This window comes from Megascapheus bottae, chromosome 6, assembly GCF_031878675.1.
Source record: "Megascapheus bottae isolate mThoBot1 chromosome 6, mThoBot2.hap1, whole genome shotgun sequence".
Taxonomy (NCBI): Eukaryota; Metazoa; Chordata; class Mammalia; order Rodentia; family Geomyidae; genus Megascapheus; species Megascapheus bottae.
This window is the reverse complement of record NC_143514.1, coordinates 39,432,747-39,458,793: the sequence shown is the minus strand read 5'-3', so window position 1 is coordinate 39,458,793 and position 26,047 is coordinate 39,432,747. Positions and strand designations below refer to the sequence as shown.

General features: G+C 38.5%; 1 pseudogene; it reads left to right on the top strand.

The window, feature by feature from the left end:
• The first annotated feature begins 15,241 nt into the window (after positions 1-15,241).
• LOC150061678 (chromobox protein homolog 3 pseudogene) lies at positions 15,242-15,784 on the top strand (annotated as a pseudogene).
• The last annotated feature ends 10,263 nt before the right edge of the window (positions 15,785-26,047 follow it).

Here is a 26,047-nt window from a genome sequence, read left to right as displayed (position 1 = left end):
ATACTGAAATGATTTCATGAGCATATTTTAGATAAATATTGGGGAAAGGAGCCCAAGGAACATTTTATCTAGAAAGTATAAAGATTCTTTGTACCATAAACTATAGTCTTTCAAAAATAACAGGAAAGAAAATCTGAGCCAGATGTGATCCTGCACGTCTATAATTCCAGTATTTGAGAAATGGAGGCAGGATGATCTTGAGTTCAAGGCTAGCTTGCATTACATAGCAAGATCTCGTCACAAAACAAAACTCAAGCAAACAAGAAAGAAAAAAAATATGCAGACTCCTTGCTATTTTGAAGAATGTAGGGCAACTATCTACATCCCTCCTAGCTGCATTCCTCCAGTTTACCCTTGCTTACAATGATCTGCATCCCTCCAAATCAACCTTACTTCTGACACCAAGGTGAAGGTGTTCTCAAAAATCCTTAACAGAACCTTCTGGCTCAATGATTCACCAGAAAGACTCCCACAAGTCTCTAAAAGCACTGAAACTAAAATGACCAGTTATTACAGGGAAAGGACACAGTAAAATCAGGCAAGGGGTGAAGTTTACAGGGCAGAGGTAGCAAGGTGGACTTCTCACTGTCTTGTCCCAAGAGGCATCAGGGCACCAGTATTTTCACTGGTGTCTTACAACCATATTCACGGAGTGCTGCCAACCAGGATAGCTTGCCTGAGTTCAGTTTCCAGAGATTTCCATATGGTTGTTGCTAACTGTCTGCTGAGGGGGAATCATCACATAAATGTGATCAATTGCTTACCCATGTGGCTAATCAATCTCCAGGTTGGCTGATAACCACCTGGCTTCACATTGTTGTTCTGTGTAGAGGGCCAGGCCCATCTCATGACTGACTGTGCAAGGGTAGCAGATCCTGCAGGTGAATCCATTGTTAAATGACCCAGAGTGACTCCTGGGTAAACAAAGATCCACCCATCAATTCAATCTTCCCACATCCCTGAGTTCACTTCCCAGCAGTCAGGGGCAAAAGAAAGGTTGGACTTTCCCTTTGGGCAAGAGATTGTCTTTTACGAATTCCTTTTGCCTGCCTGTTATATTGTGGTTTTATTTGCTTTAATATCCAGTAGTGGAAAGAAGCCTGTGATAATCTCTCCCTCCCTCCTCTCCTTCCTTCCTCTCTTCCTTCTTTTTTTCTGTTCTTTCTCTCTTTCTTTTCTTTTACCTTTTTGACAGCTTCTGTCATATAGCCTAGGCTGGCCTTCAACTCTCATCTCAATCTCCCAAGAGGCAGAATTATAGGTATGCCCCACCATCTCTAGCTGTCTCTTTTTTTTTTCTTTTTTTGCCAGTCCTGGGCTTGAGCTCAGGGCCTGAGCACTGTCCTTGGACTTTCTCAAGGCTAGAGCTCTACCACTTGAGCCTCAGCACCACTTCCAGGTTTTTCTATATATGTGGTACCAAGAAATCGAACCCGGGTCTTCATGCATGCTAGGCAAGCACTTTAACCACTAGGCCAAGTTCCTGGCCCTCTAGCTGTCTCTTTCTTTAATAGTTGAGAAGTATTCTCAAACTACTTTTTCTTTCGATGGTACTGGGATTTGAACTTGCTGATATGTCTACTCAGAAAGTGATCTGCCAGTTGAGCCATGTTTCCAGAAGCCCACAGGAAACATTTTATATACATATATTTCATTAAGGGATGACTCAGCTTCAGTGAAGTGGACCCTAAATTCAGGGTTCCCAGGCAGTGGGTGTCATGTCATTTTATATATATATATTTTTTATTGTAATTAATAAAAGGGTTACATGATATCTGCCAGATAGAAGGTGCATTAATTCACATACATTGATACCCTTTCACATGTCTTGGTACCCATTACCCTCCCCCCACCCACCACCCACTCCCTGTATTGGTTTTCCCCCCTTCCCTATAGAGTTTCAGATAACCAAATACAAATAAATTCAATATATCAGATAACAAAGTGAGATACTGTAACTATGAGATACCCAAGGGACAGCAAAGGAGATGAGGGATAACATAGTACATTAAGGACAACAATCATTCATTATATGGCTTTTGTTTCAATATCCTGGAGGTCCTTTCAATTAGCTTCATACTATATGGCCTTATGTATCAAGGTTTTGCTCTATTGCAGATCTCTGCTAGTAGAGCCCAAGGTTTCTACTGATTATGACAAATGAGGGAAACCATTGAGTCTAAGTTCCTTTGAGTCTGGCTTACTTCACTTACTATGATTTTTTCTAAGTCTTTCCATTTCCTAACAAATGGGGCAATGTCGTTTTTTTCTGACAGCAGCATAGAATTCCATTGTGTACAAATACCACAACTTGTTGATCCACTCATCAACTGAGGGACATATTTTTGCTATGGTGAATAATGCTGCAATGAACATTGTTGTGCTAGTGGATTTAGTATGCCCTAGTTTCTGGATGGTTGGGTAAATGCCAAGTAGTGGAATTGCTGGGTCATAGGGGAACTCTATGTTTAGCCTTTTGAGGCACTGCCATATTGCTTTCCATAGTGGTTGAACGAGTTGCTGCAAAGAATTTTTTCTGCCAAGTTTTAGGTGTCCTCAAGTGGGGGATATAAAACATCAGCAGAATTCGCCACAGAGACCAATAATTAATAATAAGTGTGTATATGCGTGTGTGTGCATATGTGACTTCATATGCAGCTTGAGTAGAGTAAAATGCAGGTTCAGAAAATGAAGTTTCAAAAAGAACAAAATGCAGAGGAAATATCTCTCATCTCTTTTGCTGTCCCTTGGTTATATCATATTGTTACAGTATCTCACTTTGATATCTGATATATTGGATATATTTGTATTTGTTTATTTGAAATTGGATAGGGAAGGGGGGAAAACAAGATGAGGGGTAGGGGTGGGGGGAGGGTAATGGGGACCAAGACATGTGAAAGGGTATCAATGTATGTGAATTAATGCACCTTCTATCTGGCAAATATCATGTAACCCTTTTATTAATTACAATAAAAATATTTTTTTAAAAAAAGATGATCTCTTGCTTTCATAGACTCTCCTACCACTTGGTGGCAGTATATCTATTGATATTTATTTTATTTTAAAATTTATTTCAAAAATAAATTAATGATGACATGAAACCAAACGTCTCATAACAGCTATAAAATAATTTATCCAAGTGTTCCCCTTTCTAATTGGAAGTTCAATGACTGCTATTATTTTGCAAGTTGCCAAAAATATTTTTTATTGGACTGAGTGGAAGTGTACTTGCCTAGACTACTGAGAGATTCAATTCTCTGCAAATACAACAACAGGGAGGCAAATAAGATCAAAGTATATGCACATATGGAAAGATTGCGAGACCCCTTACTATGAACCATTTAATATACACCAGAAACTGAGGAAAAAATTTCTTATACAAATATTTTGTTCCACTTCCGCCTATATGTTCTCCTGTTATGGATGCATGAAGTGACTAATGCACTTCAGTGGAAATGACCTATTAATATTTCAAGCATTTCTTACTTTGTGTCTCTCTACTTTCTGCTGCTGCTAAGACCTGATTGCATCATTGACACTGGCCTTCCTTATGGAAACAGGAAGAGCTTTCTCCAAGGCTTATGTCCTTAACTCAAATGGAGACCAAAAAATGATAACAGTGCTTGGTAATCATAATGATTCCTCTGGGTTATTCACATATGCTCTAAAGCTACTTATAATGACTTATTTTAAACTAAATTTAATGATAATTTCAAATGCTATTATCTTTGAATTGGATACAAAATGAAAAAAAATGTTATTAGTCATAACATTATGAATACTCAAGCTATTTCCTTTTGGCTTCCCTATACTGATTTGATTATTTTGATGTGGATTCTTTTACCTCCTCTCACATTTTAAATATTGGTATTCTTCAGGGTTCTGTCTTCAAACTTTCTCTCCCTATATAATTTCACTCTGACCCCAAGTTCAAGTTGTCACCTCCCTGCTGGTGATTCTTTGATTTCTGCTTCCAGTCTCCATCTGTTTCTGGAGGTCCACTTTTGTTTGGAGACTGTTAAAAATATTTGCGCTGGAGGTTGCACAGGCAATGCAAAATTATAATGCTTTCATGTTCACTTATACTCTTCCTAATGGGTGACAAAATACTGGGAACATCTTAATACAAACCATAATAATATAAATACTAACCAAATGCAACTATGTCTTAGGAACTATTAGCAAGAACAAATTTTTCATATCAACGTCTAGAGGGCACAGGGTTTGTTGCAATCACACATAGCCTATTCTAGCCTAACATAAGCACTCACTGTACCAAAACATTATTCCCTTTTCTTCCTTGGCTACATCCCATCAAATCTTCTCATTCTTAATTTTTCTACTTTATTATTTCCATGGTACCTTTGTCCTTAGACAAAAACCTTCTAAATAACTGAACTTCTTTTTTCGTTTCTGTGTGTGAGTGAGTGAGTGTGTGTGTGTGTGTGTGTGTGTGTGTGTGTGTGTGTGTCTTGGGCTTGAACTCTGAGCCTGGGTGCTGTCCCTGAGCTCTTCAGCGCAAGGCTACTGCCCTACCCATTGAGCCATAGCACCACTTCCCGTTTTCTAGTAGTTAATTGGGGATAAGAGTCTCATGTTCTTTAGTGGCTGGGCTGGCTTTGAACCGAGGTCCTCAGATCTCAGCCTCCTGAGTAGCTAGGATTACAAGTGTGACCCACTGTTCCAGGCTAATAACTAAACTTACTCTCCCCCTTCAACCACCTCCAGCCCATAAGCAACAGTGAAGCTAGAGTGGCCCTTCTAAAACAGTACTGTAATGGTTTCCTTTTCCTTCTATTTTTCTTCCTCCTTATCCTTCTTAGCACAGGATCTCACTATGTAGACCAGGCTGGCTGCAAACTTACAGTCCTCCTATTTCAGCCTCCCAACTGGGGTTGCAGGCTTGCTCAACCATTCTCAGCTTAATGTCCTGTTCTTAAAAATGTTACATGTCTTCCCATTCCCTACACTTAAAGTCAAAACTTTCAGAATAGGCAACACAGCATTCTTACCATGCTGGATAATACATACCTCATTGCCATTTTCCTCAACCCCATATTCATCCTATCTGAGCCCTAAATATACCCAATTATGTTTTTTTTTTATTATGATGGTCCCTCAAAGGATGTCTCTTCTTTCTTTATATGCACCTTTTAGAGCTCAAATTAATTACTGCCTTTTAGTTAAATATTCTCTGCTACCCTGTTTTTTCTTCTCCTATCTGTGCTCCCATACCTCCTGCCTGTTCTTCCCTGGCCCTGACTCCATTGCACTGTACCTGTGTTCCTGCATCTGGGCTCATGTCTATGGTCATGTTATGTTCATTTGGATATTTCCACCCTGGGCACATTTGAAACATGTTTGTTGAATGAACAGTATGCTTACTTTAATATGCTTTACTATGAAAAACAGAATCATTAAAATAGTCACAGAATATGTTCTCTAGCTGTGGTTGCTGTTTTGAAAGACGGCCTGCGATGAACTATGTCTCTTGGCGCACCTTATGAAAGCATGCCCACACAGAATCTGGTCTCAGCAGTGCAGAAGCTATTGCCGTGAACGCAGGGAACCTCTTGAACTTTGCTGTCCCACAGAGATCAGGGGGAAAATAGCCTTTCATATTTAGTCATGTTTTCATCATACCCCTTTCTCTATAAGGCATCATATAAAGGAGCCAGGGCCAATAAATAATCAGAGTAACAGCCAGATAGAAATAGTGTTATATCTGTCATCATTATTCTACTTTTGTCCATGTCATTATCCTTAAACAGCGTACTATGACACTATTGTATGGCTTTTCCAGGATTTTCCAAGGCTGTCCATGTAAGTATATCCTAAGATGTGAACCTTACCAGATATGTCCAGGAAACAGTGAATCTAAATCTCAAATATGTGTAAATCTAAAGCTAGAGCCATCACTGCTTCCACTCAGTGCAGACGGCCTTCCATTCCCTCACCATCAACTAATAACTACAATTTTTCTTCTTGGAAACATTGATCTCTCCCCTTTTCAAATAGCTGTGGTTGAAATGTTGGTTGTGGTCTATCACCTTGCCCTGGTTTATAACATGACCTTATTCTGATCAATTATAGTACCTCATCTCTAGGTGAAGGGACTGTCCTTTCTCTGAAGAGGAAAATAGCAATATAAAATGAGCTGAGGTATAGTATAGAGAGTCATCTCATAAGCATGAACATGCTTTGTACAACTTGATCTTAGTTATGGTGATCTGATCAAGTTAAGAAACTGTTCAAGAAAAGGAAATTGTAAATTCAGAGTTTTTTTTTAAATAATGGGAAAAAGACTTGTTGAAGTATAAACTAATTTACCTTTTTATTTTCTTGCCAGTCCTGAGGATTGAACTTGGGGCCTGGGCACTGTCCCAGAGCCTCCCTATGCTCAAGGCTACTGCTCTACCACTTGAGCCACAGCTCTACTTCCAGTTTTTTCTGTTTACATGGTACTGAGGAATCAAACTCAGAGATTCATCTAGAGCTAGACAAGCACTCTACCATTAAGCCACATTCCCAGCCCAATTTACCATTGTTTATCTATTTTTTGATGTTGTCAGGGTTTGAACTCAGGACCTGATGCTTGTTAGGCAAGTGGTCTACCATTTGAGCCATATATCCAATCTCAAAATAGTGGGATTTAAGTCTCAGCTTTGCTATTTTCTTTTACAACTCCAGCTAGAAATTTAGGATTTAAAAGAAATTGACCTATCTACATTTTTACACACATATTAGAAAAGATGCATGGTATGATATGATATATGATATGAAGTAACACTTTGATAATTCTTTACTACTGAAAAATAACACAATACTTGTGTACTCTGGTTGCAATGACAGTTTCTTTTACATTTTAGAGTGAAACTTGAATAGAGATGGAACCATCTTTTAGATGAAAATCTTGACAAGAAGAAAATCTTGGCAAATATAAAGGTTCTTATAAACAGGATTATAACAAAGACCATGTAGAGAATATATAACATATAAACACACCCAAAGAATGGCTTTACTTCTAATAATATGAAGAAAATGAAGAACATGGAAGATATTCTGAAAGAGAAAAATCAGAAATTAACATCTCCCCTGAGTTAAAGTAACTGATTAGTGAGTGAAAAATGAGGCTCCATTCCTTAGGATTTGAGCTACTATGTCCCAACAGAGGCCGTCAATAAAACATGTGACCTCAACTTCTGGTGGAAATATGGGAGGAAAATGTTCAGAAGATTCTCTAGAGAGTTGGCAGAACAAACAGCTGATTTTTTAAGTAGAATTTTGATTTAGTGTCAAATATGTATTAAAGACTTCATTGTCTTACTATTTTTCCCCAGTGGGCTTGTGCTTTATTTTACTTGAGAATATTTCCATTCCATAATAGGATTGGATTCTTAGTGATGAAAGCAAATCATTGAACTCAGTGTAAGAATTTTGCCTTGTCTTAGTTGTTAAGTCCACAGCCAAGAAACTAACAAATACTCATTTAATAAAGATATACTCATTTAATAAACATATTAATAAAGATATTCTCTTTTAAAACATGCTGTGTCAATTACTGTTGTCTGCCTTTTACATAGAAGAAAATTGATAGTAAAAGAGATTGGTGTCATGTCTGAGGCTCTTCAACTAGTAAATGGCCAAGCTAGGATTTCAACCTAGGAATTCCTGGCTCGAAGTATCTTCTCATAGTTCAAAATCACTGTTAGTTACTTTATTTCCTAGACTGAAAAAACAAAAACAAACAAACAATAAAACATGGGGCAGTATAGCAAAGATATGGAACTAACCCAGATGCCCCTAAGTTGATGAGTGAATCAACAAGATGTGGTATTTATACACAATGGAATTCTATGTTGCTGTCAGAAAGAATGACATCGCCCCATTTGTAAGGAAATGGAAAGACTTAGAAAAAAATCATATTCAGAAGTGGCACTGTGGCTCGAGTGGTAGAGTGCTAGCCTTGAGCTTAAGAGCTCAGAGACAATGCCCAGGCCAAGGGTTCAAGCCCACAAAAAAAAAAAAAAAGCATCAGAAAGCAATATTGGCCTGGAGTTTCGCCTAGTGGTAGAGTGCTTGCCTAGCATGCATGAGGTCCCGGGTTCCATTCCTTGGTACCACATACATAGAAAAAAGCCAGAAGTGGTGCTGTGGCTCAAGTGGTAGAGCTCTACCCTTAAGAAAGTCCAAGGACAGTGCTCAGGCGCTGAGTTCATGGCCCAGGACTGGCAAAAAAAAAAAAAAAATCATATTAAGTGAAGTAAACCAGACTCAAAGGAACATAAGCTCAATGGCTCATATTTGTCATAATCAGTAGAAACCTTGGGCTCTCCTAGCAGAGATTTACAATAGAAAAATACCTAGATATATAAGGCCACATAGTATGACACTAAATGAAAGGACCTCCAGGATATAGAAACAAAAGCCATATAATGAGTCATTGTTATCCTTAATGTACTATGTTATCTCTCATCTCTTTTGCTGTCCCTTGGCTATCTCATATTGTTACAGTATTTCACCTTGTCATCTGATATATTGGATATATGCGTATTTGGTTATTTGAAATCTGATAGGGAAGGGGCGAAAACAAGATGGGGTGGGGGGAGGGAAATGGGGACATGAGAAAGGGTATCAATGTATGTGAAGAAATGTACCTTCTATCTGGTGAAGATAATGTAACCCTTCTATTAATTACAATAAAAAATATATGAAAGAAAAAAAAAACATGGGGCAGGGAGTTTGACATAGTGGTAAAGTGTTTACCTAGCAGGCACGCAGTCCTGGGTTCAGTTCCTCAGTACCACATACACAGAAAACGTCGGAAGTGGCACTGTGGCTCAAGTGGAAGAGCTCTAGCCTTGAGAAAGCCCCAGGAATGGCAAAACAAAACAAAACCATAAATACTACAGTGGGTTCATATTGTCTTGTTTGCTCCACATTCTATTTCCTTCCAACAAACTTTTCTCACATTCACTACTTGTGGTGTTTTAAATGATAACCATATGCTTTCCTCTTCCTGACCTCCTTCTCTGACTGTAGCTTCAGCATAAGCAGAAAGTATCTCTTTCTCTTGATTTTGTGGTTAGCCATGCCCCTTGCTTTGATCAATGGCTGTGAGTGGGCATGACAGCATTAGGACACTAAACAATCTTCAATGTCAGAGCTCATAGAGGTTCTCTGGTCCCCAGAGGGTAATCACCTGAAGCGGAACTACCATGTGTAGATCTGTGAAAACAGGTAATGGTTGGGTGGGAAAACTAATCTGTTGTTTTTTGCCATAGAACATAATAATTGTGGCAGGTAATTGCCCAATCTAGTCCATCCCTTCCCTGCATAGGTTTCCCACCGTACCTACCAAGTAGTTCTTAAAGATCAGGTCTCCCTTCCTGGCATCAGCTGAGCTTCTAGATTTTTTCTATGTATGTGGTACCGAGGAATCGAACCCGAGTCTTCATGCATGCTAGGCAAGCACTCTACCACTAGGCCAAACTCCCGGCCAACATCCACTTTCTTTAGCTTGAATTTATAATATATCTCTGTTTCTGTAAGGCTCTTACCATGATATCATCTTTCTTTCCTTCTTTTTCTCTTTCTTCTTTCTTTCTTTAGTTATGGGGCTTCAACATAGGGCTTGGGTGTGACTACGAGCTCTTTTTTCTCAAAGCTATTGCTCGACTACTTTGGGTCACAGCTCCATTTCCAGTTTTTTGGTAGTTCATTGGAGATAAGAGTCACAGACTTTCCTGCCTAGAGTAGCTTTGAACCATGATGTTAGCTTCCTGAGTAGCTCGGATTGCAGACATGAGCCACCAGCAATGGGCATGAGGGAATCTTACTTCTCATTTTGGAGTTATGATGTTTTTTTTATGAAAAGGACGATGTATTGCTTAGATTTGCACTTTCTAAAGAAATGTATGGGGCCGAAAGTTTGGCCTAGTGGTAGAGTGCTTGCCTAGCATGCATGAAGACTGGGTTTTGATTCCTTAGTACCACATGTACAGAAAAAGCCAGAAGTGGTGCTCTGGTTCAAGTGATAGAGCTCTAGCCTTGAGAAAGCCCCAGTGGTCAGGCACTGAATTCAAGCCCCAGGACTGGCCAAAATAAAAGAAAAATGTATGAAGTACCTTATACAATAAACACACTAAAATCATGCATAAATTAATTTCTTCAAAGTCTTCTTAAATATAGTTAATAGAAAATTGGACACATGTTTCTTAAAGTGCTAAAATTCAGAGTATTTCATCGTAGGCTGAAGAACAATTATCTATCTTTCTATCTACTTACCTACCTACCTACCTATCTGGGAAAGACTAGAGGCCTTGTAAGTTTAAAGTGTCTTAATTATCCAAGAAAGTTTTCTTTTCTTTTTTTTTTTCCAGTGCTGGGGCTTGAACTCAGGGCCTAGGCACTGTCCTTAACCTTTTTCAAGGCTACCACTTGAACCACAGCACCACTACTGGCTTTTTCTGTGTATGTAGTACCAAGGAACAGATCCAGGGCTTTGCACTAGATCACTAGGCCACACTCCTGGCCCCAAGGAAGTTTTCTTAAAAGCAATATTTTAAACCCTCCATTTGTTTGATACCTTGAACCTAAATGAAGGCTAACATATAATACAAACATTTGGGTTGGAAGGATACTATTCTTTATGAATTAAGAAGATGACAACTGGAAACACAATCCAATTTTCAAAACAATAAAACTTAGGAAAAAGCACGTCTGGAAGCAGAGTCTGGATACTGACCTGCTTTTTCTTGCTATAGACTACAAGACCTGAAGTTGCCCATTGATGGGTCTGAATACACCACCATTTCTTAAATCTATAAGAAGCTCTTAGGACATAAGGCAAAGTTGACCTTTAGTGTGCATCTCACAGGAAGTGGGGATGACTCAGCCTTCAGTACCCTTTCCTCTCCAGCAGTGCTGAGTGAATCATAAGGTTCACTGAGGTAGGTATACTATCCTTGAATGAGTCAAAACATGGCGATATTTTATTCTCAAAGAATCTCCATAAGTACAAATAATAACAGTTATCAATTCAGTGCATGAGGACATTAATAAGAGAGTGGATTACTATGTATCTGTCATAGTTGAAGAACAAGGAAAAGTATCCTCAAGTTAATGAAAACTTACAATGTTAACAGCTAGAGATATGGCTCAAATGGCAGAGCACCTATCTAACCAACAGGAGACCCTCACTTATAGACCACAAAACACAAAAATAAACATCCTTCCCCGCAAAAAAGTAAAAACAAACCTTGTAAGTATATGACCATAAAGTTAAAACAATGGCTCATTTGTTTCTTTTCATGTTGTTTGGGTGCTGGGAATTGAATCCAGAGGCTTATGCAAGTTAACAAGTGCTCTATCACTGAGCTATCCACCTTGTGCATAGCAAGCCCAAACTCAGACCAGCTTTCCTAGCCTCCTTCTCTGACCAGCTTACCGGCCCTGAATCAGGTCTATTGAGAATGGCTGGAGATGTCAGGTCACTTTCTCACATGAAAAAGGTAGGTTTCCCACTGCTATTCAGAGTCATGGACTCACTAATTGTCACTTGGAGATTCAACTTGTGCTGTTCCTTTCCCATTCCCACTCTCTTTATGAAACCTGGATCCCTAAGAAGATAAGACACCCACAGGCTTGCTGCCTCACAGAGGAGATCACTGACACTGAACAACACTTTAATATCCCAGGACTTGACTCCAAGCAGATCTTCTTAAACTGAGAAATCCCAATCAATCCACTTTCCAGAGCCCTGTGATGGTCTGAATATTAAGAGGAGGGGCCTTGTGGAGTTGACTAAGTGTTCAGAATGGAACCCTTATAAATAGAATCAGTAGACACTGCATGATTCCAGAGCCATTCTTCCCTTGGTGTTCATAATGACCATCCTCTGTCCAACTAGCTCTCACTGTTGGGTTCTGCTTCCATTCTACTCCCTGTGCTTTGCATCCAGCCTCAGTCTACTCTGGATTCTCCTTATCTCTAATCAATATGCCATATATTTATCAGAATTATCCTTTCCTAAGCCTCATTGTTATTTTCCTGCATAATACACTTTGTTCTCTCTTCTTTGCACTCAAGATCAAGTCTAACCTATTTGTAGTAATGCAAAGCCCATTTCATGCTAACACTGGCTCCATTTTTTTTTTTCAGGTTAAATCTTACCCTCAACTGGAAAAACAACTTGCCCATCTTTAACATCTATCTCAGGTCTACTCTCTGTTCTCCATATGTGATATGTTTTCTCTAACCTTTTCCATAGCTTGGAAAACGATATCTGAACATTCAGTACCAAATAACCGTCATTTCTTCTGTCTGGTCTTCAAGAGACTATCATGGTTCTCAACCTGGTTTCCCACTGCAGTCATCTGAAGGGCTTGCATGATATATCAGTGTCCATCCTCTACTGATAGAAATTCAGATTTTTTTGTGATTCAGAAAGTGTTTGAGCATCAGAATGTTTTGAATGGTCCTTTAAAGTGTTCTAGTGTGCTAGTTAGTAAAGGCTTAAGAATTAAAAGGATAATATGGAGTCTTTGTCATTGGGCTTATTGTAAACCAGGCACTGGTGGCTCATGCTCATAATCCTAGCTACTACAGACACTGTATTTTGGAGAATTGACATTCTAGGCCAATCTGCCAGGCTGGAGATGTGACAAATGGTAGAGTACCAGCCTAATAATCTTGAAGCCCTGAGTTCAAATCCCAGCATTGTCAAAGAAGAAAGTGGAGGAGGAACAGGAAAAAGAGAAAGAGGAGGAGAAAGAGGAAGAGACAAAGAAGAAGCTTATAGTGAATATAAGTAAATGAATAAATGACTTGTTACTTTAATGGAAAGAAAGGAATACATGGACTGAAAAGTCAAAACAGAGGAGATAATAAAACATGTAACAGAAAAGAACCCTGGTGATGCTTGTGATAAACCAACCAAATATTTCATAAATATATGTTTGCTCATGGAATCCTGTTAAGTTATGGATAGTAATGCAAAGTCACTGATCTATGAATGAACCATTGTAAATAACCATTATATGTTTAATGTCAAAACAATTCCTAGCACATCCAAGGTGTTCAAAAATGTCTTTTGATAATTGGATGGCTAACAATAACAGTTAAACCTACTTTTCTTAAGAAATGTATTTATACACTCCACAAAAATTCACTCTAAATAGATCAGAGATCTAAATGTAAATCTGGAAACCATAAAACTGATTGAAGAAGACACAGAGAAAAAGATCCTTGACACTAGTCTATCAAAGGTTCAGGATAAGATGCCAAAAGAACAAACAGCAAAAGCAAATATAAATAAGAATATGTCAAACTAGGGAATTCTAGGAGGTTCAGGATGAGTTTATCTGAGCTCTCACCAAGATACCAGGTTTAGCATTCTAGCAAAGAGTTTGTGGCTAAAATGTCACACCAAGTAAGCCATAATAGCACAGAGATCTCAACCGGAGAGGAAAAAGTCAGGCAGCCTACTTAAGAAGACAGTTTTGAGCCCATACCAGTGGCTGGAGCAGCTGCAGTGGTGGTGGTGGCAGTGGCAGCAACAGCAGCTATAGAGGTAGCTGCTGCTTTTAAAGCAGCTGGGCCATGCCAAAGGCCTGGTGTCAGAGCGCTCAGTGCCTTAGTTACCTGCAGCACAGAATGGGTGACTACAAGTGGAAATCTTCATTCTGAGGGCTACAGACAGACACAGATGGCAGACAGCTCCAAAAACCAAGGGGAAGCATCTGAGTACCTACAAAAGACAGTCTCACTCCTCACAGAACAGCACTGGGAAGGTAGTCCCTCCCATACCAGCTGAGAACAGTGCCATCTTGGCTACTGGCAAAGACTCTGCCAGACCAACTAGCAGATAACTGGAGCCTGAGAAGGCATGTGTCGGCAGCATCATTTCTCAAAAGGGTGAAGGGATCAGCTTAGACTGGCAATAGGTTCTGTGCCTAGGAGGGAGAAATTCCTCCCAGGGCAGGGCAGCTTTCCTCTCCAAGTAAACAAACCTAGAGTTGGTCCCACCCCTTGACCACTCTCAGCTGAGCTGGCAAAAACAATAGTGGCTGGTTCAGAGAGAGTTTCTGAAACTCGCCATTGATTGCAGGTGGGATACAGCTCCACCCACATTCAAGATACTGAAAACAGCCAACTTTCTCCTGCAGGATACATAAAGCTCATCACCCTGCCAGTAAATTCACCTGGGTTGACAGTCACAAAGACCCTAAGTCTATAAGGCAGAACTCTTTCTGCCCACTCAAACAAACTCATTAGAAAAACCAACTGAGCCCAAGGAAAACTGATTATCACAAGGAAATCAGAAACTCCATCAAGACAGTGGATCCTGAATACAAGAGAGACACAAATTTACCCAAATAAACTGAAGAATTTTTTTCTAATTATAATTTTTTAAAGTTTTACTACTTTTTTCATTGTTTTCATTTTTACTTTTTTGCCCATTTTTCTCCCTCTTCCCCCCCCCCCTTTCTTCATTTCATTGTGGATCTGTTCACTCCTAAAAACAGCAACTGTAATTAGTACATCCTCCTTCATTGTGTACATACTTAATTCAGATTATATTTTTACTTACTCAATCCCCTATTTTTCAATCTTAGTGTTTTAAATTTTAATATTACTTCTTTAAATCTGCATACTTTTCAGGGTTTTTTTTACTATTGATCTCTTTTATATTTTTTTCTTTCTTACATTTTTTTTAATTTTTAAGTTTTTATGCATTCCTTGTCCCTTTCTCTCACTTTAGAGGTCAATTATCTTCACTCAATTCCTTTCCTTCCCCAAATTACTATTCTCTTATTTTCTCCTCTTGCTTTTAATTATACCTCTGTATCTCTGGTCCTTTGTTCCTTCTATGATTTCCATAGTTTGTGGATTTACAGTTGATTGTTGTTGACCCAAACTGTATAGGTATTTGTTGAATTATACTGTAGGTCCAGATTGATGTAAATCTCATAGAGATCTGATTGGGGTTTTTTGTTGTTGTTTTTGGTTTTTTGCCTTAACACTGTGTTCAATGGTAGTATTGGCTTTGTCTTTAAACAGACAAAAGGAGAGAGAGAGAGTGAAAATACCAGTCTAAGATTGTCAACTCAATAGTCTGTGCAGCTATAGAATGCTAGATTGGTTCTTATCTTAAAATTGTAATTTTGGGGAGACGCTGCTGCTGCATGATCGCGACAGGGAGCATCTAAGTAATAGCTCATCAAGTCTGCAATTAAAAATGGCCTCTAACAAAACTACATTGCAAAAAATGGGAAAGAAACAGAACAGAAAGAGTAAAAAAGTTGAAGAAGCAGAGTCTGAAGAATTTGTTGTGGAAAAAGTACTGGACCGGCGTGTAGTGAATGGGAAGGTAGAATATTTCCTGAAGTGGAAGGGATTTACAGATGCTGATCATACTTGGGAACCTGAAGAAAATTTAGATTGTCCAGAATTAATTGAAGCATTTCTTCATTCTCAAAAAGCTGGTAAAGAAAAGGATGGTACAAAAAGAAAATCTTTATCAGACAGTGGATCTGATGACAGCAAATCAAAGAAAAAAAGAGATACTGCTGACAAACCAAGGGGCTTTGCAAACCTGAACGAATAATTGGTGCCACAGACAGCAGTGGAGAATTGATATTTCTCATGAAATGGAAAGATTCAGATGAAGCTGACTTGGTGCTGGCAAAAGAGGCAAATATGAAGTGTCCTCAGATTGTAATTGCTTTTTATGAAGAGAGACTAACTTGGCATTCTTGTCCAGAAGATGAAGCTCAATAATTGTTTGCATTTTTATATATATATTTATACGTGTATATATATATATATATATATAATATGAGTCTTGGTTTTTGAATTAATGGTGAGAAACAACTACATTCTAATGAAAATCAAGTTTGATATGTTCGTTTTGAAAGTAATATTGGGAGTTGTTGAGTTTGTTTTTTTTTCCTCAATAGCACTGGTTACTTTGAACAAATATAATTAAGGCTTTCTGTAGTTGCTTCCTTTATCTGAAAAGAATATTTAATACCATGGTATATTTCCTCTGTATTCAGGAACAGATTTTTTTTAATAAGGCAACTTTTTTTTGGCAATTACTTAATCAGAACAACTAGTCTTTAACTGCTATGTTGAAGGACCATCCTGAATTTTTTTGTGTGCTCGTGTGTGTGTAAACAAAATACTTACATGGGTAGTTTTTTGTTTCGGAGATTTTGCTTGTTTAGAGGTGTTGGGCATCAGACCCAGAGCCTTGTATATGTAGGCAAATGATGTATCACTGTGTTACATCCCTGGCCCTTGTGTTATTTTGTTGTTGTTTAAGACAGGGTCACTAGGCAGCTCAGGATGGCCTTGAATTTAGTAGGTAGCCAGGCTAGCCTCAACTTTAGGTCCTCCAGCCTCTGCCATAGATAGCAAATGCAATACGTTTGCAAAACATTTGTCTTGAAAGGAAAAGTGTCTTATCAAGAGCTTCCCTCACCCAGATGAGACAACTAAGATAAATTTTGATTTCTTTTCATTAAAAGTTTTGAGTAATGAGCATTCCTTTACAGAGTTTTAGAATCTGTATACTAAAATCTCATAGATCATGAGCTATCTAAGACTCTGCTCATGGAAATGTAAAATCAACTGGTTAGAGATTTCGACTATTTAGGACCTGCTGGCCTAAATGAGTGGACAAAATTTTATAATTGTTGACCTGCATGCTTTTTCTTTACCCTAACTCATTCCTAACATGTAGGCTCAATTTTTTTTAGTATTGGGTTACTGGTTCCACAAAAGCCAGAAAAACAACTTTGTAGTAATCAGAATGTTACCCAACTTTATATTGCTTACTTTATTGTAAATAATGGTGAACAGTGGTCAATAAATAGTTTTATACTCCTTTAAAAAATTGTAATTTTGTGTGGTATTAGTCTTGCTCCCATTTTGAAATTGACAGAACAGGAAACTCAAGAAAAATGGCAAGTCAAGGAATCACATCTCCCACTCAAAATAAATAGGTAACAGCATTTAATGCAAAACATAGAGGAGAATCCTCAAAATGCTCTATAAATACTACTGGTAAACATAATCAATGAAAAGTTTGAAAGCATGAATAAGGCTATGTGTGAACTTGATGAAGCTAATCAAAGACTAATGGAGGAATTCAAGGAATCCACAAACAGAAAGCTAAATTAATTCCCATGAAAATCCAAAGACAGTACAGCCACTGAGCTAAAGGACTTCAAAGAGAGGATTCAAATACAAATCAAGGAGGTAAAGAAGTCCTTGCAAGATCTAAAAGAAGAGAGGCAAGCCATCAAAAAGGACCAACTAGAAGGAAAGGAGATGAAAAAACAAAGTAGAAAATATTGATAGCAGGTTAGATGATGAAGAAGAGAGAGTCTTTGGAATTGAAGGTAGCCTAGAATTAATAGAGAAAGACCAGAAAATGATTCAAAACAAGTCCAAGAAATATGACAAATCCCTTCAGGAGCTCCAAGATACAATTAGGAAACCTAATTTAAGACTAATGGGTATTGAGGAGGGCCTGGAGAAGGGGGTTAATGGAATTGGAAGTATATTTAAGGGAATCATCTCAAAGAACTTCCCAAATATCCAGAAGGACAGGCCCATCCAGATGCAAGAAGCTTTTAGAACCCCAAACAGATCAGACCAGAAAAGGACATCCCACTGCCACAGTATAATCCATACAGGATCAATAGAGACCAAGGAAAGGATCCTTAAAGCAGCCAGGGAGAAGAAAGAGAAACCAATCAGAATAACAACAGATTTCTCAGCAGAGACAGAGCAAGCAAGAAGAGATTGGAATGAGGTACACCATGCCCTAAGACAAATAGCTACCAACCAAGAATACTGTACCCAGCCAAGCTCTCATTCATAGCTGAGGAAAAAATAAAAACCTTCCACAGCAAGGAAGACTTGAAACAATATATATTGACCAAGCCAGCATTACAAAAAATTCTCTAAGATGTTCTGCACATTGAAAATCAACACAAAAATGATATTGACAGAGAAATGGACCTAAAAAGTACCAAGTAACTACAGCAATAATTGACATGACATAGGCCCTAACAAAATAGATAAAATGGCAGGAACTAACAAACATTTTTCAATCTTAATCCTCAATATCAATGGCCTTAACTCTCCAATTAAATGAGATAGACTGACTAGTTGGAACAAAAAGCAATATCCATATTTCTGCCATCTTCAAGAGACACCTCCTGCCCCCCCCCGTTGGAAAAAAAAACATATTCAACCACTATGGAAAGGAGTGTGGCAGTGCCTCAAAAGGCTAAACATAGAACTCCCCTATGACCCAGCAATTCCACTACTTGACATTTACCCAACCATCCAGAAACTAGGGCATACTAAATCCACTAGCACAACAATGTTCATTGCAGCATTATTCACCATAGCAAAAATATGGAACCAACCTAGATGTCCCTCAGTTGATGAGTGGATCAACAAGTTGTGGTATTTGTACACAATGGAATTCTATGCTGCTGTCAGAAAAAACTACATCGACCCATTTGTTAGGAAATGGAAAGACTTAGAAAAAATCATAGTAAGTGAAGTAAGCCAGACTCAAAGGAACTTAGGCTCAATGGTTTCCCTCATTTGTCATAATCAGTAGAAACCTTGGGCTCTACTAGCAGAGATCTGCAATAGAGCAAAATCTTGATACATAAGGCCATATAGTATGAAGCTAATTGAAAGGACCTCCAGGATATTGAAACAAAAGCCATATAACGAATGATTGTCCTTAATGTACTATGTTGTCTCTCATCTCCTTTGCTGTCCCTTGGTTATCTCATATTGTTACAGTATCTCACTTTGTTATCTGATATATTGAATTCATTTGTATTTGGTTATTTGAAATTTGATAGGGAAGGGGGGAAACCAAGACGGGTGGGGGGTGTGGGGGGAGGGTAATGGGTACCAGGACATGTGAAAGGGTATCAATGTATGTGAATTAATGCACCTTCTATCTGGCAAATATCATGTAACCCTTTTACTAATTACAATAAAAAAAATTTTAAATGAAAAAAAAATCAATGGCTTTCCTGTCAACAATGAGAAGAGCAAGGCAGAAATTAGAAAAGCAATTCCTTTTGCAATAGCCCCCCCCCCCCAATAAAATACTTAGGCATTAACTAAGAAAGTAATGGACCTTTATGATGAAAACTTTAAAAATCTGAAAAAGGAAATTAAAGCAGAACTAAGGAAATGGAAAAACTTCCCTTGCTCCTGGATTGGAAGAATTAATATCTGAAAATGACGATCCTGCCAAGGGCTATCTACAAATTCAATGCAATACTCATCAGTATCCCAATGTCATTCTTCAATGAAATAGAGGAAGCAATCCAAAAATTAATATGAAATAATAAAAGACCTATAGAGCAAAAAACAATCCTTAGTAGAAAAAAATAACACTTCAGGAATATCAACACCAAACTTCAGACTCCATTACAGAACTATGGAAAAAAAACAAAAACAAAAAAAACCTTGGCATGGTTACAAGAACAGGCCTGAGAAACAATGGAATAGAACTGAAGACGCAAAAATCAACCCACACCTATAGCCACCTAATCTTCGATAAGGTGCCAAAAAAATAGCATGGAAGAAAGCCTCTTTAACAAATGATGCTGTCAGAATTGGTTAAGCACCTGTAGAAAACTAAAGTTCGATCCTTCTGTGTCACCCTGCACCAGAATTAATTCCAAATGGATCAAAGACATTGAGATCAAAGCAGATACCTTGAAAACTTTACAAGAAGGAATAGAAGATACACGAGATCTCCTTGGCACAGGTCCAGAAATTCAACAAATTAAAGAAAGTTTGGACAAATGGGACTTTCTTAAACTGCATGCAAACTTTCTTAAACTGTATGCAAAGAACATAGCCAGCAAGTTAAATAGAAAGTTCACAGAGTGGGAGAAGATCTTCAATAGACAAGGGTTTAAAATATACCTACAGTTCAAAAAATTGAATCTCTAAAAAAACAAATCCTCTCATGTTGAGTGAGACAAGTCAAGATCAAGGAACAAAAAGCGCATGGTGTCCTTAATATGTGGCTGATTCAGATCCAAACAGTACAAGAGCGAGGACTCAATTTTTGTATACCCAATGCTATGGACATGGTATTGGAGATAAACACAACTACATAGACATAAAAATCTATGACTCTATAGACATAATGTTTTATTACATAGTTTAATATGTATCTGTAATATATAAACCCTTACCCTAATTTTGATTATGTTCTAAAAACTAAGTGCCAGTGATTATACATAGAGATTTCCTTCTTAAATACTTATTTGTTAAACATGTCATTTGAAATATGATGTAAAAATCAATGTTAAAAAATTCTTTAAAAAGAACAACAACAAATCCTCAAAGGAACAACCATTGTATTAAAATGTGGGCTAGGACTGGGAGTTTGGCCAAGTGGTAGAGTGCTTGCCTAGCATGCATGAAGACCCAGATTTGATTCCTCTGTACTACATACACAGAAAAAACCAGAAAGTGGTGCTGTGGCTCAGATGGTAGAGCTCTAGCCTTGAGAAAGCCCAAGTTCAAGCCCCAGGACTAGAATAAGAATAGCCAATAGACACATAAAGAAATGCTTGACATCTGTAGCCATAAAAGAAATGCAAATCAAAACAACTTTGAAATGCACCCACTCCAGTTAGAATGGCCATTATCAAGAAATCTAATAACAACAGATACTGGCGAGGATATGGCCAGAAGGGATCACTACTACACTGTTGGTGGGAATGAAAACTCATTTATAGACACTCTGGAGAGCAGTATGGCGATTCCTGAAAAGGCTATACATAGAGCTCCCCTATGACCCAGCAATCCAGCTCCCGGTGGTTTACCCAAATGTCCAGTAACAAGGGCATACTAAAGCTACTAGCACAATGATGTTCATTGCAACATTATTTACCATAGCTAAGATATGAAACCAACCCAGATGCCCCTCAATGGAATTCTATGCTGTCATCAGAAAGAATGACATCACCCCATTTGTAAGGAAATGGAAAGACTTGGGAAAAATCATATTAAGTGAAGTAAGCCAGATCCAAAGAAACATAAGCTCCATGGTTTCCCTCATTCGTAGTAATTAGAACACATCTAGGATTCTTCTAGATGAGGATAAACAAAATGAAGTCTAGGATATGGAAACAAGTTTATCTTTGTCATTTTTGCTCTTAATGTACTATGTAAAGTTATTTCTTTTCTATTTTTTCCCTTATGGTTTATCTCATGTTGTTACTGTATCTGACTTTGTTACTTGGTATATTGTACATACATTCATTTGTTTACTTGAAATAGGGAAGGGAAGGGGGAAAACAATATGATTGGGTGGGGTAGGGAAGGGAAAGTGGGAGAAAAACATGAAAAGTGGCACCAATATTTAAGAAGTAATGTACCCAAGCCAGGCACGGTGGTTCACGCCTGTAATCCTAGCTATTTGGGAGGCTGAGATCCGAGGATCTTGGTTCAAAGCCAGCCCAGGAACAAAAGGACCTGAGACTCATCTCCATTAACCTCTAGAAAGTGGGAAGTGGGACTTGGCTCAAGGGTAGGGTGGTAGCCTTGAACTGAAGAGCTCAGGAACAACACCCAGGCCCAGGGATTTGGCAGTAGCCTTGAAGTGAAGAGCTCAGGGACAGCTCTGCCACAGGCTCCATGACTCCCCCCGAACACAAAAAGAAGTAATGTACACAGTACCCAGCCAATGTAACTGTAACCCCTCCATACATTACCCCGACAATAAAATGCAATTAAAAAAAAAAGAGGGGGGACCGGGAGTTTGGCCTAGTGGTTAAAGTGCTTGCCTAGCATGCATGAAGACTCGGGTTCGATTCCTCGATACCACATACATACAAAAAAGCCGGAAGTGGTGCTGAGGTTCAAGTGGTAGAGCTCTAGCCTTGAGAAAATCCAAGGACAGTGCTCAGGCCCTGAGCTCAAGCCCAGGACTGTCAAAAAAAAAAAAAAAAGAAAGAAAAAGAGGGGCCCAGAGTGTAGCCTAGTGGTAGAGTGCTCACCTATAATGCACAAAATCCTAGGTTTGATTCCTTGGTACCACATAAACTGAAAAAAAGCTGCAAGTTGTGCTGTGACTCAAGTGGCAGAGCTCTAGCCTTGAGCAAAAAGTGTTCAAGAACAATGCCCAGGCCCTGGGTTCATGCCCTAGGACTGGCAAAGAAAGAAAGAAAAAAAAAGAAGATAGCAAACTAAGTGCCTTCTGCTTAGCAAAGGAAATGGTTAACAAACTGACATAGTGACTATGTTTCTATGAGAAGATGCAAACTATTTGATAAGGAGTTAATATCCAAAATATCCGAAGAACTCAAATGCGTCAGAAGCAAACAAAATAAAGCAAAAAACAGCAACAAAAGAAAACAAATGAATAACTAAAAAGTGTGAAAATCATCCAGACAGAGAACTATCCAAGGAAAACAAGCAGATGGGACAATAATTTGGAGATGGAAGTGTGGCTCAGTGTTACAGGGTGTGTTCAGCTTGCAGGGGGCCCTGGTTCAATCCAAATCACCACTCCCCACCTCCAAGAAAATAAAGAACCAATGACCAACATTAGTGTGAAAGGGCACTTCTCATCTTCACTCAGCATCAGAGAATACCAATCAAAATCACAATGCCATATCATCTCCTACCTGTCAGGAAGACTATTGTGAAAAACAAGAGAACAAGTGTTGAGGATGTAAGTGGTGAGAATGTAAGATGGTATCATGAGACATGGTCCATTGACAGAGGAATGAGTAAAGAAAGTGCGGTTTAGGATGTAAGGGTGACACAATCCCCATCATCTCATTGGTTCCTAGTGCTGATTCAGCTGCTCTGGCTTGCTAGTTGGTTGTTCCCATCATCCTACATCCATACGCTTCCTTCTCAAAGCTATGTGCTTGTACGTGGTCAAAGAGAATGTCTTGAATTCATATGGCTATAAACAGATACCTTTGTATGGCACTGGTTTAGTTTTTCTGAATATACACCAGAAGAAAGATTAATGGGTGATATGAATTCCCTCACTCCCATTATGAAGATTGGAGTGTACTTGTAGCTATGTTCATCTGCTAAAAACTCCAGACAAGTTCTCAATAAATTATATTTTATATATATAGGCAAGAAAATACTATTCAGCTTTGAAGAAAGTCTGACATTTGCCATAAACATTGTTGAACCCTGAGCACATGCTAAGTGGAATTGAATCAGATAAAAATAGTAAATACTGTACAATCTCATTTATATCTTAAAAGAAAGAAAAGTTGGATGGAAAAAGTTTGATAGAATGCATAGAAACAGAGTCAAATGGTGGCTGCCAGAGGCAGAGAGTTGATCAAAAGAAGAGCCAGTGATCAAAGTGTACTAACATTCAGTAACAAATTGAACTAGTTGAGAGGATCAAATATGTATCATGGTTACTATAGTTAACAATACTGAACTTAAGATTTGCTTATATGACCAAGCATGTGGTGCAGGTATGTAATCCCAGTGGGTCAGAAGGCTAAAGTGAGAGAATGGAGACTTCAAGGCAAACCTAAACTACATAGTCAGATCCAGGCCAGTCTGGACTATGTGGTGAAACCCTATCTCAGAACAAACTAAGGAGTCTTTAACTCCCATTTTCTGCATGAGGAGCAGGAAATGTGTCTATTTTTCTATTTCTTCCTAATTTAATCCTGTTATACTAAGATAAATCCTTGCTAAAACTTAAAAGTAAAACAAAAATTCATTTAAATGTTCTCACCACAAAACAAAAGTGATGGGAGGTAATGTGTTAATCTAACTAGATAGCAGGAATCACTTCACAAAATAGAGATCAAGCAGCATCAAGTGGCAATCTTTATCAACAGTACCTCAAAGCTGGAAAATTGTCATAAGGAAACAGCTTTACAAGGTAATATTAAAATTGGTTACAAATGAAAACCAAGTTACCTATTTTCAATGTGAACACTTCGATAAGCTCAAACATGTATATATGTTCTACTTCTTGGATGAGACAAGTAATTAGAAATGAGTATAATAGAAAAACCCTGACAAAGCAGTTCACTTTCAGTAATCTGGGTTTTCCCAAAGAGTGACATGACAGTTAGTCAGTTGAAATGGACAGCTTTGCATTCCTCTTCAAGAATAACAAATGTAGGTCAGGGCTCTGCTAATGTTTCCATTTGGCCCACAAATGAACATCTGAAAGGTTGATTGACAGGCAGGTTGTGGAGAATAAAGAAGCAGCCCTGCCATCAAGAGCAGCAAGTACCTCCAAGAGACTGAAAGGTAAAGGGACAACCATCACCCACATGCTTACAAACCTCTCTTTTTGCTTCTGGAAACCCAAAGCCCATAAGGCTTCCTCTCGTTTTCAGGGTTACTTCACATGGTGGTTGCTGATGAAATCTGAACCTGTAACAGCACCTCATCACTTGAAATAAGTGCTGATGGTATATTCAACAGGTAAGTAGTGAACTTTTAGGACTTCTCTTGCCTTTTACTTATGCAGGGATGTTCTGTTGCTAACAAGAGATCTATCTCTGTCTTCCTAAGCCACAACACCTCTTTTCTGTGTTTGATTTTTCATGTTTTTTTTTTTAATGTCGTCAGATGTTTCATATTATTTGTTGAGCCGAGAAGAGTGTGGAAGTAGTTTTGTAGGAAAGAAATTTATTAAATGGATTAAAAAATATAGTAACTGGAGAATATTTATTATTGGTAAGTGAATTGTTGGATAATGGAACTAGTGAAGTAAATCACCCAACTCCGCTTCCAACTAATGAAAGCGTTATCAAAATCATCCTGACAGGTTTCTTTTGAGCTCCATGGAAAGGACTCTTACTTTAAGTGGTAAAAGTGAACTACCTTTGTCTTGCTTCTTCTTTTTTTTTTTCATTTTGTGTCTTTTATCCTCCAGGAGTTTTTAAATTAGTTTTTTTTTTTAATTTGCTTATCACAAAATGGTATTTCTAGATTCTATTGGTCAGAATTCTGACTCTGAATTCATCATAGTAAGCAGGGTCTGATGATAACAGAGATTAGATAGACAGGATTAACATTTTAATATGTTAAGTGAATCCCTAAGGTAACTCAGGAAAATTTAAGAACATACTATTCCATTCTGCTGTTTTGCTCTACTGTTACTGTGCCTCCTCAATGACATCTATTTGTCCCCTTTCCTCCATTTCTGTCTTCCTCCCTTGCTTCCTTCTTTCCTTCTTCTTTCACTCCCTTCTTTTCACTGCCTTCTTTTCCTCCCTCTTTCTTTTCTTCCTAATCAAAACTTCCTATTTGCTGGGGGAAAGGCTCATGCCTGTAACCCTAGCTACTCAGGGGGGGCTGAGATCTGAGAATCAAGGTTCAAAGCTAGCCCCAGTACAAAAGGACCTGAGACTCTTACTTCCAATTAACCTCTAGAAAATGAGAAGTGGGGCTGGGGCTCCAGAGTAGGGAGATTGCATTGAACTGAAGAGCTCAGGGACAACACCCAGGCCCTGGGGTAGGGTGGTATCCTTAAGCCGAAGAGCTCAGGGACAGCTCCTGGGCTGAGTTCAAGCCCCATGACCCACCAAAAACAACAACAACAACAAAACAACTTCTTATTAGCCAAGCATTGCTCGTTCACATCTGCAATCCTAGCTACTCAGATGGCTGAGATCTGATGATTGTAGTGCAAAGCCAACCCAGGCAGGAAATTCCCTGAGATTCTTATCTTCAACCAACCACCCAAAAGCCAGATAGGGAGCTACAGATCAAGTGCTAGAATGCTAGCCTTGAGCAAGGGATAGTGCCCAGGCCCTGAGTTCAAGCCCCAGTACCAACACACACACACACACACACACACACACACACACACACACACTTTCTATTAAAGACGATAATTGTTAAGAAAATGTAATGCTTTTCTTACTTATTTTATTAAAATAACACAATGTAAACTTAAAAAAAAAAACAAAAACTTTTTTTTTGTTTCCAGAGAGAAATGAAGGGCTTTATCCTGCTTCGGAGC